The sequence below is a fragment of the Kryptolebias marmoratus genome, linkage group LG20 (genome assembly GCF_001649575.2).
Source record: "Kryptolebias marmoratus isolate JLee-2015 linkage group LG20, ASM164957v2, whole genome shotgun sequence".
Lineage (NCBI taxonomy): Eukaryota > Metazoa > Chordata > Actinopteri > Cyprinodontiformes > Rivulidae > Kryptolebias > Kryptolebias marmoratus.
The window spans coordinates 12,670,759-12,683,565 of NC_051449.1; the positions used below are offsets into that span (position 1 = coordinate 12,670,759).

Genomic DNA, 12,807 nt, shown 5'->3' on the forward strand with positions numbered 1-12,807 from the left:
ACAAAGTTTAACCTTGGATTTATCAAAATAACTAATACAGTTTGAAAATATTTTAATGTTTGCTTTCACACGATGTTGTAAAAATGTAGTAAAATCTGATAATGGCTAAATGACAGAGCTGAAAACCAAATGTGTGAATGGGTTATTTTCATCTGTGAGCCAATTTGGTGTATATTTGTGGGAAAGGAATGTGCTCAGTGAATGTCAGTGTGCCATTAAAACAAATGTGAAGCAAATATTTTCACAGTTTCATACACATTACCCAAGGCTTCTTTAAACTAGCTGTGAACTCAAAAATCTATTTTTCTTTTTTAAGAACATGCTAAAAGATTGTGACTGCTGCTTTCTTTGTTACCTGTTAAAAATGCACAAAACTGGAAAAAAAGAAGAAAAATTTTGATTAAAACCTTTAAAAAGAAGATTGTAATGTCAATTCTATATTTGTAGGAGGACTCAGGGACTATTTTAATAAACTGACTATTAACACTTATGGACCAAAAGAGGCCCTGAGACTTTATAATGCAGGTCAGGAACACACAAGGTTTAATATTTCAAATGTGGACACAAAAGGTGTACAGGAAAAGTGGTTGCTCATAAATTTAACATGGTTGGATTATTCAGCAGACACATGCTCCAGTATATAAACAGAATTGAATATTTAATCAATTAACAGAATTTGCCAAACAAATCCATCAGGTATATTTTTACTTGACAGCTTTTTGATGCATGACTTCACTTTGTTTTGTTCTGCAACAAATAAATCCTTTGGCAGAACCATTTTCACAAACCCCCCCCCCCAAAAAAACATGTCACATTAATGGCTTCATTAGTCTTTTGTCAATAAAAGATTGGTCACGTTTTTATTAATGATTTTCACATTTTATTATGATGTTCCCATGAAAATGATGAAAAGAGTTAATATTTGCTATTCATTAGAGACCGGAATGCACAAAAGTTGAGGCAGCAGCATATAAATACAAGTGACGGTGTGTTGTTGGCATAATCTACGCCACTGCTCAAAATGATTTAGGTCTCTCTACAGTTAAAGTGTGAAACGTTGTTTGGACAGAAAATATTTCAAGCTAGCAATCGTTAGGATGGAACTAGTTGACTATAGCTCAGATGTTTTTATTTAGTTTGTTTTTATTATTATTTAACTCAGCCACTGTAAAAATAAAATAAAATAACATAAAAAGACTACACTCTGTTGCTAGTTATTGCAAGTGAAGCCAAAAATAAAGGAAAGCTTTAACTGCACTATTTAATTCATAAAGAAATCTACAACGTTGTATATTGCTGCTGTTTGTCTCGGTCTGTTATTCCGACTGCAGCAGTTCACACTTACCAATATGTATAAAATATTGCGTAGTTAAGGAAAAGCACCGGGGGAGCAATTCACACATGCCACTGACACATTTAGCTGCAGCAGATTAATAGAAATCTGTGCATGTGTGAAAGGTTCTAATGTTTGATTGTCTAAATGTTCAAATGTACATTCTTTGTATATTCATTGTATAGCCCTACTAGCATATTTGTTCATTTTACTCTCCACCCATCACTTGGCCCAATCTGTTGTCTATTGGAAATAATGGTTTCTAAAATGAGCCCCTGAAGCAGGCACACTCTGTTCATAATAATCATGGAAATCTAGTTTTTCTTTTGATGCATGAATGCGTTTTAGATTTTCCAGCCATATGCTGGAGCTGGCTACTGCTGTTATTGTTGTTGATTGTATTTAATCTTGCCTAGTTTCGGAAATCAAACCCTCTCTCTAAAACTACCCCTGACTGAGTGATAAAGGTGGGATATGTGTTGCACAAATTTGTGTACGGAGGGATATTGCATACAATTGTAAGAATCATTTGCAAAGGTATGAAATTCTTTTTTTTTTCTTTCTTCATGCATGGAGCAATTTTGTGTCCAAGTATGTATGCACCTGCTCAGATATAAGAGTTCTCTCAAATCAAGTAAATTACTTCCCTTTGAAGACACTGAATTGGACTTATGGAATGTGTGTGTGAATGTGTCTTTTCTATTGAAAACAAACAAAGAAGTGACAACATGTCTGTCTCTCACTAAAAATGTGCAGTTGATGGTGGATACCTCGCAAGACTGCTTAGAATTTCTACTTTGTGCTTTTTGTTGTTTTTGCCCTGGAAAAGTGCAGAACTTACTGCTACAAACCTCGTTTTTTTCTTAAGAGAAAAAAAGTGGCGTGCTCAGGTTCATCTAACTCCTTTTGACCAGTCTATTTTCACAAAGGTGAAGTTGTAAAGTGTATACTCTGGAAATAAATTTCAGCACCTTATCGGTTGCCACTTGTGATAACAGACTTGTCTTTACTTTGTTTTATCAGTGGGTAGCTAGAAGAAGTGTCTTTAAAATGTTGGTCCTACTGGGTTTTATCTATTCATATATTCAAAAAATTGCTTGCTTTAGTAGTTGAAAAGCATTTAAATGCGTGCTACTGTAAATCAGCTTTTTGATGTCTTTACTGTAACAAATTAAACTACTTTTCAATTGTAGAGTAATAACTGGTTCTAAAAACTTACAGGCAAACTGAAAAACAAAGTTTTGAGACTTAAGATGTCTGTTCAGCCGTTTCTGGACCAAAATATTGCCTAAACTGAATGTGTTGTAGTAGAAGATATTATAGCCTCAGGGAAGTAGCCTGAAGCAGGGATAAGGAGTGGGTTACTAGTAAGCAACCTTTTCTCAACTCCTCACTATTTTTTTTCTTTCCACAAAAAGTAGTAAGTATGTACGAGATGTTGCATCAATTTGTGTTAAGGCGTATTAAATGATTTTGTTGCTTCTGTGTCCTCTGCAGATCGAACAGTGTGTTGCTCTGTATAAATGCTGCAAGCAAACATGTACTGATCCCTGTTTTTATCCATCGTTTTGTCTCGTGGCTCAGGCTCAAGTTGGTAAAACAGTTGCTGAAAACTGGATGCAACAGCAACACAATTATTAGATATGTCTTGCTGAACAATCAAATCAAACCACTGGGCGTTTACATCATCTGTAGTTGGATTGAAGGGGATGTATCCATGCTGCTGATGACAGAGGACTTCAAGTGTAAAGCTCACTTCATCAATTGAGCAGGAAGGGGTATAACAAGTTTTCACTTTCATTTATTTTTTATTTGACTTCTATAAAAACTTGGCGGCAAGATAGAAAGGCTCACCCACACATATACACATACTCAAGTGTGTGTGCGTGTGTATGTATATATAAATATACACACACGCACAAATATAAAGAGGAAAATGAGAACATGGGTTGTTTTCTCAGAATGAATAAATTTATAGTGATTTAAAACTTTACATTGAAAAGCTGGACATGTTTTTTTTTCTGTCTGCTTGGTCCCACCCCACTTTAAGTGACAAGATTTTGGTCATTTCATTTTTAAAAAAATCTGAAAATTTCACATAACCAGAGCACATAAAGTATTAAAGACCCAGATAAAAGTTCAGAGACAGGAAGGCAGAGGTTGAAACACTCTTGAATTAAAAGTCAAACTGAAGGAGTTTAAGGCACCTAAACTCAGGTAAACCAGACGCAACCAAAGTAATGACAATGTGAGGAAATGACAAATACGCAAAAGACAGAGACTAACAATGCACAGGGAGATGATTGAACATAAGGAACAGGTGTGCTGGTTACAAAACTGCATCAGGTGTGACAAGAGAGCAGGAAAACAAAGCAGACACTGGACTGACAGGGACTGACAAGGAAAAAAGTACCCCTGTAAAGCAGAAAAAACAACAGTAAACAAAAAGCCAAATCTAAAATTAAACATAGAAAAGTGGGGAACTGTGACAGAAATATTTAATTCAGGTTAAGGTTAAAATTAGATCTTTTCCACAGAGAATGACAATAATGAAAAGAAGCTGTGTTAAGAAAAGTGCCAAGGGGCGCATGTCAAATTAACCTGTCTGAAATTTGTTTATATCTAAGGAGAAATTTGATTTGAAAAGCACCAAACTAAGTCCCTGCAATCTGCAACATCACAAAAAAAGCATTCATTTTTTTCAGTAAGGAACAAACTATGGTGTACATGATTTAAATTGAAATGAGAGAACATAAAAAAAATTGTAACTTTGAATATATGGAGGAGTGAGTTATTTTATACTGTGGTGGTATAGTCCAACACATGGTGTTGCACTGAAATGATTTACCTGGAATTAATCACAAGGTCTTTGCACTGTAGTGGTGATGATGAGTCATACTGTTTCCTGCGAGCTAAATAAGTCTCAATGGGAATTGGGATAGGTTAGAAAACACGAAAAGACGGGAAAACACTGAATAGGAGAAGAGGTAAAAAGTGCACCCCTACTTGAGGGGACAACAACTAAAAAGGCAACTAAAGAAACAGTAAACAAAGGTGTTTGTTATTCTTGGCAAACACATTTAAAAAAATCCTCCATCAAAGTTAGCTCTTTCTGTTTGCCTTATTTCTATGTATAGATCACAGGCAGCTTGTGGGACTGTTTGTAGCCTGTATCTGAGCGATGCAGGATCACAGTAGGGGGTCCAGGACTCATGTCTGCACATCACTCAAGAGGTGTGTGTCTGCATCAAAATATGTTGTTTACTACTAAATCAGTCACCTCAGAGTAAATGAGTATGCCTTAACTCTAAATAAGAAAGTTTCTTCTTTTTTTTCTTCATTGCATTAAGTTAAGGTTCCCTGAAGACATCTGAAAAGTTTCTTAGACAAAGACATGATACCCTTATCAGTTCATGCATGTGTTCCACTGTCTTGTGCACATTCTAACAGTATGTAGGTATTCCTGTAGTCTATCTGGTTGTGAGCAAAGGGAATATTTTTGTTTTTAGCCCTCTAGGCTAAAAACTGTAGAGGAGGATTTCAACAAATGCTTTCCAATGACTCTATCACTGTCAAGAATGTAGGTGAGGCAGTGGCTCTCCTGTCATGATGAGAAATTAAAAAAAAAAAAAAAAAAAATCACACAACAGTAAAATAAAACAAGTAATTATATTTGTTTAAAATGGAATTTAAGTTATAAATGTAATGTCTATTTGATTCCTGTCATTTGCATCCTTTTTTTTACTGTCAAAATAGCTAAATTTGCCCAGTTCCTGTTTAAACAGAGCTCAGATCTGTGAGGAGAGGAAGAATTTCCTGCCTCCATTCAGAGAGCACAATCCAACACAAATCAATCTGAGTGTGCTCACGTGAGCACGCCTTGGGTTACGTGCTTTTTGTTGTCAATATAAGGTTTGTAGACTTTTGTATAACGTGTTCCATCTTCCTACAGAAGTGCTTACGCATTACATGTATATTTATTACATATTTTATCTTGTTGATCTGATATAAATCCACACTGACAAAGCTTGAAGTGAGGCAGGCAGTAACTGACCTCCCTGCTGGGGGTGCCTCACAGCCTAACTCTTTTTAAACTGTTCTTACGTATTTATTATTAGACCAAAACATTAGCTAAAAAAAATTTCAAAAGCAAAGTGCATCTGTTTATGTTTTGCTCTGACTGCTAAAACTGAAGATTCTATATATTTTTATTAAGTTTAAATTGCATCTGTGTTCTATAGCCTATGCACTTAGCACATATACAGTCAATCGCTGAGCTGTTTGTGCCTACGGTGATTTTTGACTTAGACTGAAGTTATTTAACCTGGATAAACATACTTGCACTAAAAGTTGGATCTTGTTTGAAGTGTGAGAAATAAATCACTTTTATCATTTGTCGTTTGTCATCATTTGTCATCTCATTTCAGAATTATTCATAAAGTAAGCCCTCAATAATCAATGACAAGGACTTTAAAAGCCATTATGATCATCAAATGGTGATTTTAGTTGCATTAAGATTTTTAATTATTGTTCTTCTGCAATACTTTTCAGGTTTTTGAATTTGGATGAAATACTTGTAGGATCTTCAGTTTCCTTCATGATTCTGTGTGAGATCTATGTTTGGATTTTGAGTAAGCCACTTCAGAATGCAGAACTTGTGTTAATTACTTCTGATGCAAATTTTAAGACATTGTCTTTATAGAAGTGTAAGGTTTCCCACATTTTTCTGCAGATTCTATGATCTTGACAAAATCCTTTCAGTAGTTTTGTGTTACTGTTATGTGAAAGGCCACTAATTATTTTTAAATAGTATTTTTTTAAACAAAAAAATAATTCAGATATAGTAAAAATATTCACATTTAGAAGACAGGCTATTGCTTTAGTTTTGACTTGCTTTCAGTTGAAGGAAGCCATTTTGTCTGAATAAAAGTAATTCAGATTTTTTGACTTGTTTGATTGTTAAAGATTTATGTTGTACAATCAATTTGCCTCGTAATTTAAAATAGTATAAAATAAAAATCACTGATAACAGGCTTTTGCTTGTAACAACATTACTTCTGTTTTAAATAGTGTAGTGTTTTTTTTCTGCCAAAACAGCAACAATGATCTGGAAATGACAAAGGACCACTTGGGGGTGTTGCAGCATTTGACTGCCAAGTGACACTGGCAGTGGGCCCTTTGGCCTTGTTGGTACCAGAGTAGGGTCTCCCTGGGTTGAACTCATTTCGGCACATCCTGGGAATGTTCAAATGAATGTGGAACTAAGGCCTTTGCAGGTTTGGTCAATACTTTTTGAGTTCTGTAGTTTTTACTCATTGTTTTATCTTTTTTTTCTTAGCCTAAAATGGTACAATATCAGTTAGGAAATGCTACAAGAAGAAGATATATTTTGCCTGTAATATTTAGTTGATGGGTACAAAGTACCATTAGTGTCAATCATTTTCCCCAGCTGAACACATCTTTGCACCAACCATCATTACAATGTCTCTCACTTAACTGGAATTGACAAGGTTTTTAACAGTCCATGGTCTAAGGAGACCATGGTCATTCAAAGATGATATTTAAAATTGTTTACACGTATTTAAACAAGTATATAAGATTAAATTGAGGAAACAAAAACCCAACCAAAAACGACAAAAAGTGAGAATCACTAAAATTGAAAAAGAAAAATAAATAGAATAAACCATTCAGAGATTTTAAAGAACTCTTTAGACACCATCTATTTATTTTCTTTACCCACTTCTTCTTTCTAGGTCGTGGGGAGCTGGTGCCTATCTCCAGCAGTCACTGTGCGAGACGTGGGGAGACACCCTGCACAGGTTGCAAGTCCATCACAGGGCCACATAAAGACAAACAAGATGGATGTTTGTTTTTTATTCACTCCTCAACTGATGACAAGCTAACAGTACTGGTAGAAAATGCAAATCATGTCAGTTTTCTTGTTCTGCTTCCAGGTGAATTTCTTAATATGCCGTTCAAGCGAAGCCCGCTTCCACTACAGAGGCATAATTGAACGCTGTGAAATTGTTCTTTTGTCAGCCACTGTTTTAAATACTGTCTTCAGTGCCAGTCATTCTGACAAGGTGCCCATTTTTAAACACCTTTCTTTTTTTTTTTATAAATGACACATGCCACTTTTTAAATACCAAGGACAAAACAAAAACTCTGTGTCATGACACCATCACCATAAAGGAGTGATTGTATTTAAAAATTACGCTATAAAGATAGGTAATAACCACAGGTATAAATGTAGGAAAATAAACAAGAAATCTTTAGAAATTAGCTTTACATTGTTTTTATTTTTCATTAGTCTTTTTTTTTATATAAAAACACAATGCATGAATTAAGATGCTTTGCTGAGAAACTGTTAGTACATTACTGGAATTCTAGTCTTCTGTGTCTTACCATGCCTGCAATCATAGCTATAAATGGCTTCTAGGTGATGGTTGTGTGCAATATAATCCTACTTAGTGTCATGTAAATCTGGCCTTACAAGGCGGAGCACAGACATTCAGCAGGGTTTGCAGAGGAGTAGGTGTAGGTCTTTCTGGGAGGAGAGAAGAGGATGGCATGGCAAGTGCTGACATCTGCTGCATGATACTGTAGAGAAAAAATATATATATATATATATATATATATATACTGATAATGGTGTCACAGTTGGAGATATTTTCAAAGAAAAGACCTTACTGAGACAACATCTCTCCCAATATCCCACCCACCACAAATGCTTTATGCGATGACTTTCTGTGCCAGGTGGAGGACATCCTTTAGCTTTTTGCATTATTTACCAGGATTTTTATTAGTCATTTTATTTCCACTATGTCTATTGATCACAGCCACAATTCTCTTGCCCTCTGGGGATATAAAAAGTTTTTCACAATTCAGTTTTACTTCAGTTTGACCTGGCTTTAATCATATTTTTCCGAACATACACACATCTAACAAAGGTATTTAAACAAATGAGAATCGATGAAGCCACAGTGTGGCATATGAATATTATTTTTACAGAATGTCTGCTGTGTATTTGAACTGCACAACATTTTAAATCTCATAACCATGATCACATGTACTGGTAAATGAGAACAAATATATATTTGCTAACATGCATAATTGGCCTTATTTGATGAGTATAGTAGCTTCATCATTAATGAAAACTTTCTTATTAAAAAAACAATTTTCTATTTAAATGTTAGTGTTGTATATATTGTCATAGTTTGACAACACAGGCCCATTTAACTTTACAGGCTGATGTCAAATATTTTTCACTATACCATATTAGATCACAAAATGGGCTGTCAGGCACATAATATTTACACATGAGTGCAATAAGACTGTCTTTAGTGTTTAATAAGACTACAGCTCTACACAAATAGCATGCATCTAGGAATAACAATGTATTGGCACTAAAATAAATACATGTTGATGTTCTAACACCCTGCAGATAAAGATCAAATATCCTCCACCAGATGTGGTCAGTTAATATTGCACACTACACAGGAGGATAGCGGAATTACAGGGTAAGACAGTCGATGAAGTCCCATAGGCAAAATGCCCTCAGTTAGTAATAAAGAGTGGGAGACAGTTATAATCTGTTTTCTTGCTCTGAATGGAGGAAACTGTTTATGGAGCACCCAAGAGATGAAACTGAACAGAAAATGACTGGTTACATTGAGGCAACACAAGTAAGGGGCAACAAAGATTGACAACTGCATAACAACAAAAGGAAACGTAAAAGCTTGTTAAATTTAGAAAAATTGAATTGTTGCCTCAAGGCCAGGCAGTGTTCCCATTTCTTTGAGGAAGCCACACAGTTGAGATCTGCACATTGTGAAGCTGTAGCTCCATACGTTGAGCTATAATGTGTGAGGCGATGCTCATCCCCAGGAATTGACTTAACAACCAGTTCTGCTGAAGACAACTTGTCAGCGTTTCTAGTGGCCAGAATGTTATGATGTCCTGGTGAAGGCAACAGCCTCACACTGATTTTTATTTTAACAGAAATAACCTGCCAATCATTCAAATTTTCTTTGAGCCTTTAATATTCACAAGCAATGGCATGTGCATCAAATACACATGTGAGAGTACAGCATGTGGGTTAGTGTGGCAGCCTAGTTCTTTGTTATTCTGTGCGAGTCGAGTCTCTGGGGAGAACATCAACGTCTGTGTCACAATGGGGGAGTGAGCTCCGGCACTGCAGAATCATGTGGCCTTGTCTAATTGTCTCATAGCATTTTTCTTATCATTTATCATTCCTTGATAAAAGAAAATAGAGCCACAAAAAAAAAGAATGGACTGGGCTGCATCAGTGTGGGAAATTCAGATTTGCGGTGGAAGCAGCAAGCAAGAACAAAAGACACTACAAATGGCTGACCTATGGTAAAAGTGAAAAGAGACTGACAGTAAGGAAGATGCAGATGTTCATTAAAACAGGAAAAATTACATGGCAGAGTTCCAAGGAAGGTGCTAAGACAATCATAGGGGTCAGTATGTTCATATTCACACCTCAGGTTTTCAGTTAAGACATGTGTGGCACCGCAGAAGCCTCAGCGTTATCACAAACTGCCACTCAAGTATTACACAGAACAAAGAAAAGAAGAGCAAATTGAGTCATCTTTATTCTTTGTATTGAAATAAAATGACACAAGTGCAGGGCAACTACCCATCGGAGAACACTGCCTTTCAGTATCGTCTCTTTGTCCCTACTCCCACATCTTAATGTTTTTTTTTTTCCTGAGCTTGCTTCTTCCATGTCCTCCTTGTCTTGCAGTATACCATCAACACCTGCCATTATGCTCTGACAAGTCATCATTAAGTGCAGAGAGAAATGTAGTTTGAATTGAACAACTCTGAAGTGTTTTCACAACACTGACAAGGTTTTTAATTAAAGTGGTTAAATTAACAGTTTTCCACGCAGAACAAAACAAAACAGGTCCTCTCAGGGTGTCAAACTGTGAACTACTGATAATCATTGCCCCATATTACCTCTAATTCAGGCTGAACAGTCAAGACAGAAATCGCAGACAACAAAGAAAAATTGACATAGTGGAATCTATGTGTAGATTTTCTAAATCCCATTCCATAACGTGCGTAGAGCGATGCCAAGCTTGAAAGTCTGTGATCCTATTAAAATTCAGTACAAATATCACATCACCATATTTTCATAATTAGCGAAAAGAATCAAGTGTGTAAGGAAACATAACAGCATTAACAACAAGACTCCTGCCAACCACAGAAAAAAAAAGTGTTTTATTCATCAAACTGACAATGTTTCAAAACCATCTACACCAATCCACAGTGAGAAAAACTGAGTAGAAACTGAAGAAATTCAAGATATTTCAAACCCTTCCAGAGGTGGGGTCTTTGAACTTAAAATACATGAATGAATTAAAGGCCTAGCATTCCTTGGTGGAATGCATTTTGCCCACCGCTTTTCACAACAAAGTTTATATTCAAGATGGCTGTAACAGTCATCCACTACAGCCACATGTCATTGACTGTATTATTGCTTGGAGTATGTGAGGTATAGATTTTTAATGCTGGCTAAGACAGATTAGCTGTGGTAGCCATCTTGATTTGGGTTGACTCCATTTGTTAATCAGTTGTAAACATACATCCATTTATTACTTTCTGAAAGTTTTATGAAAATCTGTCTAATGGTTCATGAGATAATTTGCAAACAGACAGTGTTAACTGTAACTGTTAATGTCAAAATTTTAAGCAAAGATATTGTGCAATGTGTAGTGCTCCGAGTATGTATTGATGATGCCTTTCAGCTATGAACACACCAAATTTTATCCCAATTTCTGTAGAACTTACTGAATTTTAGCCATTTCTGTACTGGCTAAAGTTGATTAGTTGTGGTGGTCATCTTGAATTGGGGTGACTCCAAAATTTAATCAACTGTAGATGTACATCTAATGATTACTTTCTGGAAGTTTTATTGAAATCCATCCAGTGGTTCATGAGATATTTAACTAACAGAGTTAACTTTTATAGTTAATGACAAAGTTTTAAAAACATCTCACTTAATCAGTTCGTACTTAGAGTATGTGTCAGAGATGACCTTCAGTATCTAGCTCACCAAAATAGAGCTCATGGGTGGAAATCCCTGGAGGAATGTGGGGGTCAGGACCCCCCAATCTTGGGAAAGTGTAGATTTGTTCCCTCCAATAAATCATTGAAAGAACCTTTGTATTTAAACAATATAAAAAGGAAAAGGAAAAAAAAAAGAAATCCATTATTCATCTAAGCAAAAAATCTAATATTGAATTTTTAGTTCCCCCCGCCATTGTTGGCAAAATGGTTTAGTCCAGTGTGTACGAGGAATAACAACAGTGTCTTTCTACTGCACAAACAAGTAACTTCCAGTAAGTAACTACTTAAAAAAAACATGAAACACATTTTATTTGCTCCCATTTCTGAGTAGGATGACACACATTAGCAATGAGAATCCTACTCTGGTTTGTTCTTCTCATTACTTTGGTGGTAAAGTCATGATAAACTAATTTATTATTGCCATGTAAATCCAAACTAGCTGCATTGCTTTGACAGATTAGAGCATTTTAGTCTAAGCAAGGTAGCAAATAGTTTAATCATATTTAGCCCTCTTACCCAGTGGTTCCTCACCCTGGTCCTTGAAGAACACTAAACTGCATGTTTTAGTGTTTTCCCTGCTTTGACACATCTGATTTGAATGGCTGAGTGATTAAAAGGATTCTGCAGATGTGAAGACATGCTGAAGAGCAGGGAAACAATGAAAACGTGCAGGACAGTGTTCCTCGAGGACCAGGGTTGGGAATCATTGCTCTAACCAACTCTTACCTTAATGAGAAGAGTTTGAAATGGGAGGGAGGGGCCGAGCATTGGGAGCCGAGACAAAAGAGACATCGAGCGGAGCTGTTGATGGTGGATAGAAAAAAAGAAGAAGGTGCCTTTATCTACCAACTTTAATATACAGCCTTTTAAAATCACATAATAAAATCGGAATATTTTTCTAGAAAAACTTTGGGGCTTTGAGCTTTAAGTTTAAGTTATGGTACTTCCAGGTTATTTCGTTATTTCTATCTACTTGTAAAATGGCTTCCAGAATGTTATTTTGTTTATAATGTTTTTAATAAATGAAAACTTAATTCATAAAAAGTTCACTGTCTACCAAGTCTCTAGCAGCCTTCATAATAATCTGAAGTAAATGCTGTTAGGCATATATTAGCTTCAATTTATTAATAAGTGCTGCTTCTCCCCTACTCTGCAGGTAACATGCAGTGTGTTTGTGTTTTTTTATTAGTCAACCATATATTACTATTAATGTGATTATTAAATACGATTTAGCCATGCCAAAGACCCTTATGATGAATACAAGTATTGGACACAGTGTTCCCTTGCCCGGGGCCCATGGGCTCACCACCTATGGGAGGGGCCAAAGGGGTTGGGTGCAATGTGGGATGGGTAGTGGCCGAAGGCGGGGACCTTGG

General features: G+C 35.9%; 1 long non-coding RNA gene across 2 annotated transcripts in view; it reads right to left on the reverse strand.

Annotated features, from left to right (window-relative positions):
- Positions 1–7,629: 7,629 nt before the first annotated feature.
- The window catches only part of LOC119618041, a 105,937-nt gene continuing 100,759 nt past the window's right edge, over positions 7,630–12,807 (reverse strand). The window contains exon 4 of one of the 2 annotated variants that reach the window (XR_005234562.1): positions 7,630–7,933. This is a non-coding gene — a long non-coding RNA (uncharacterized LOC119618041). The remainder of the gene's footprint in view (positions 7,934–12,807) is intronic. The other variant, XR_005234563.1, reaches the window with a different exon arrangement.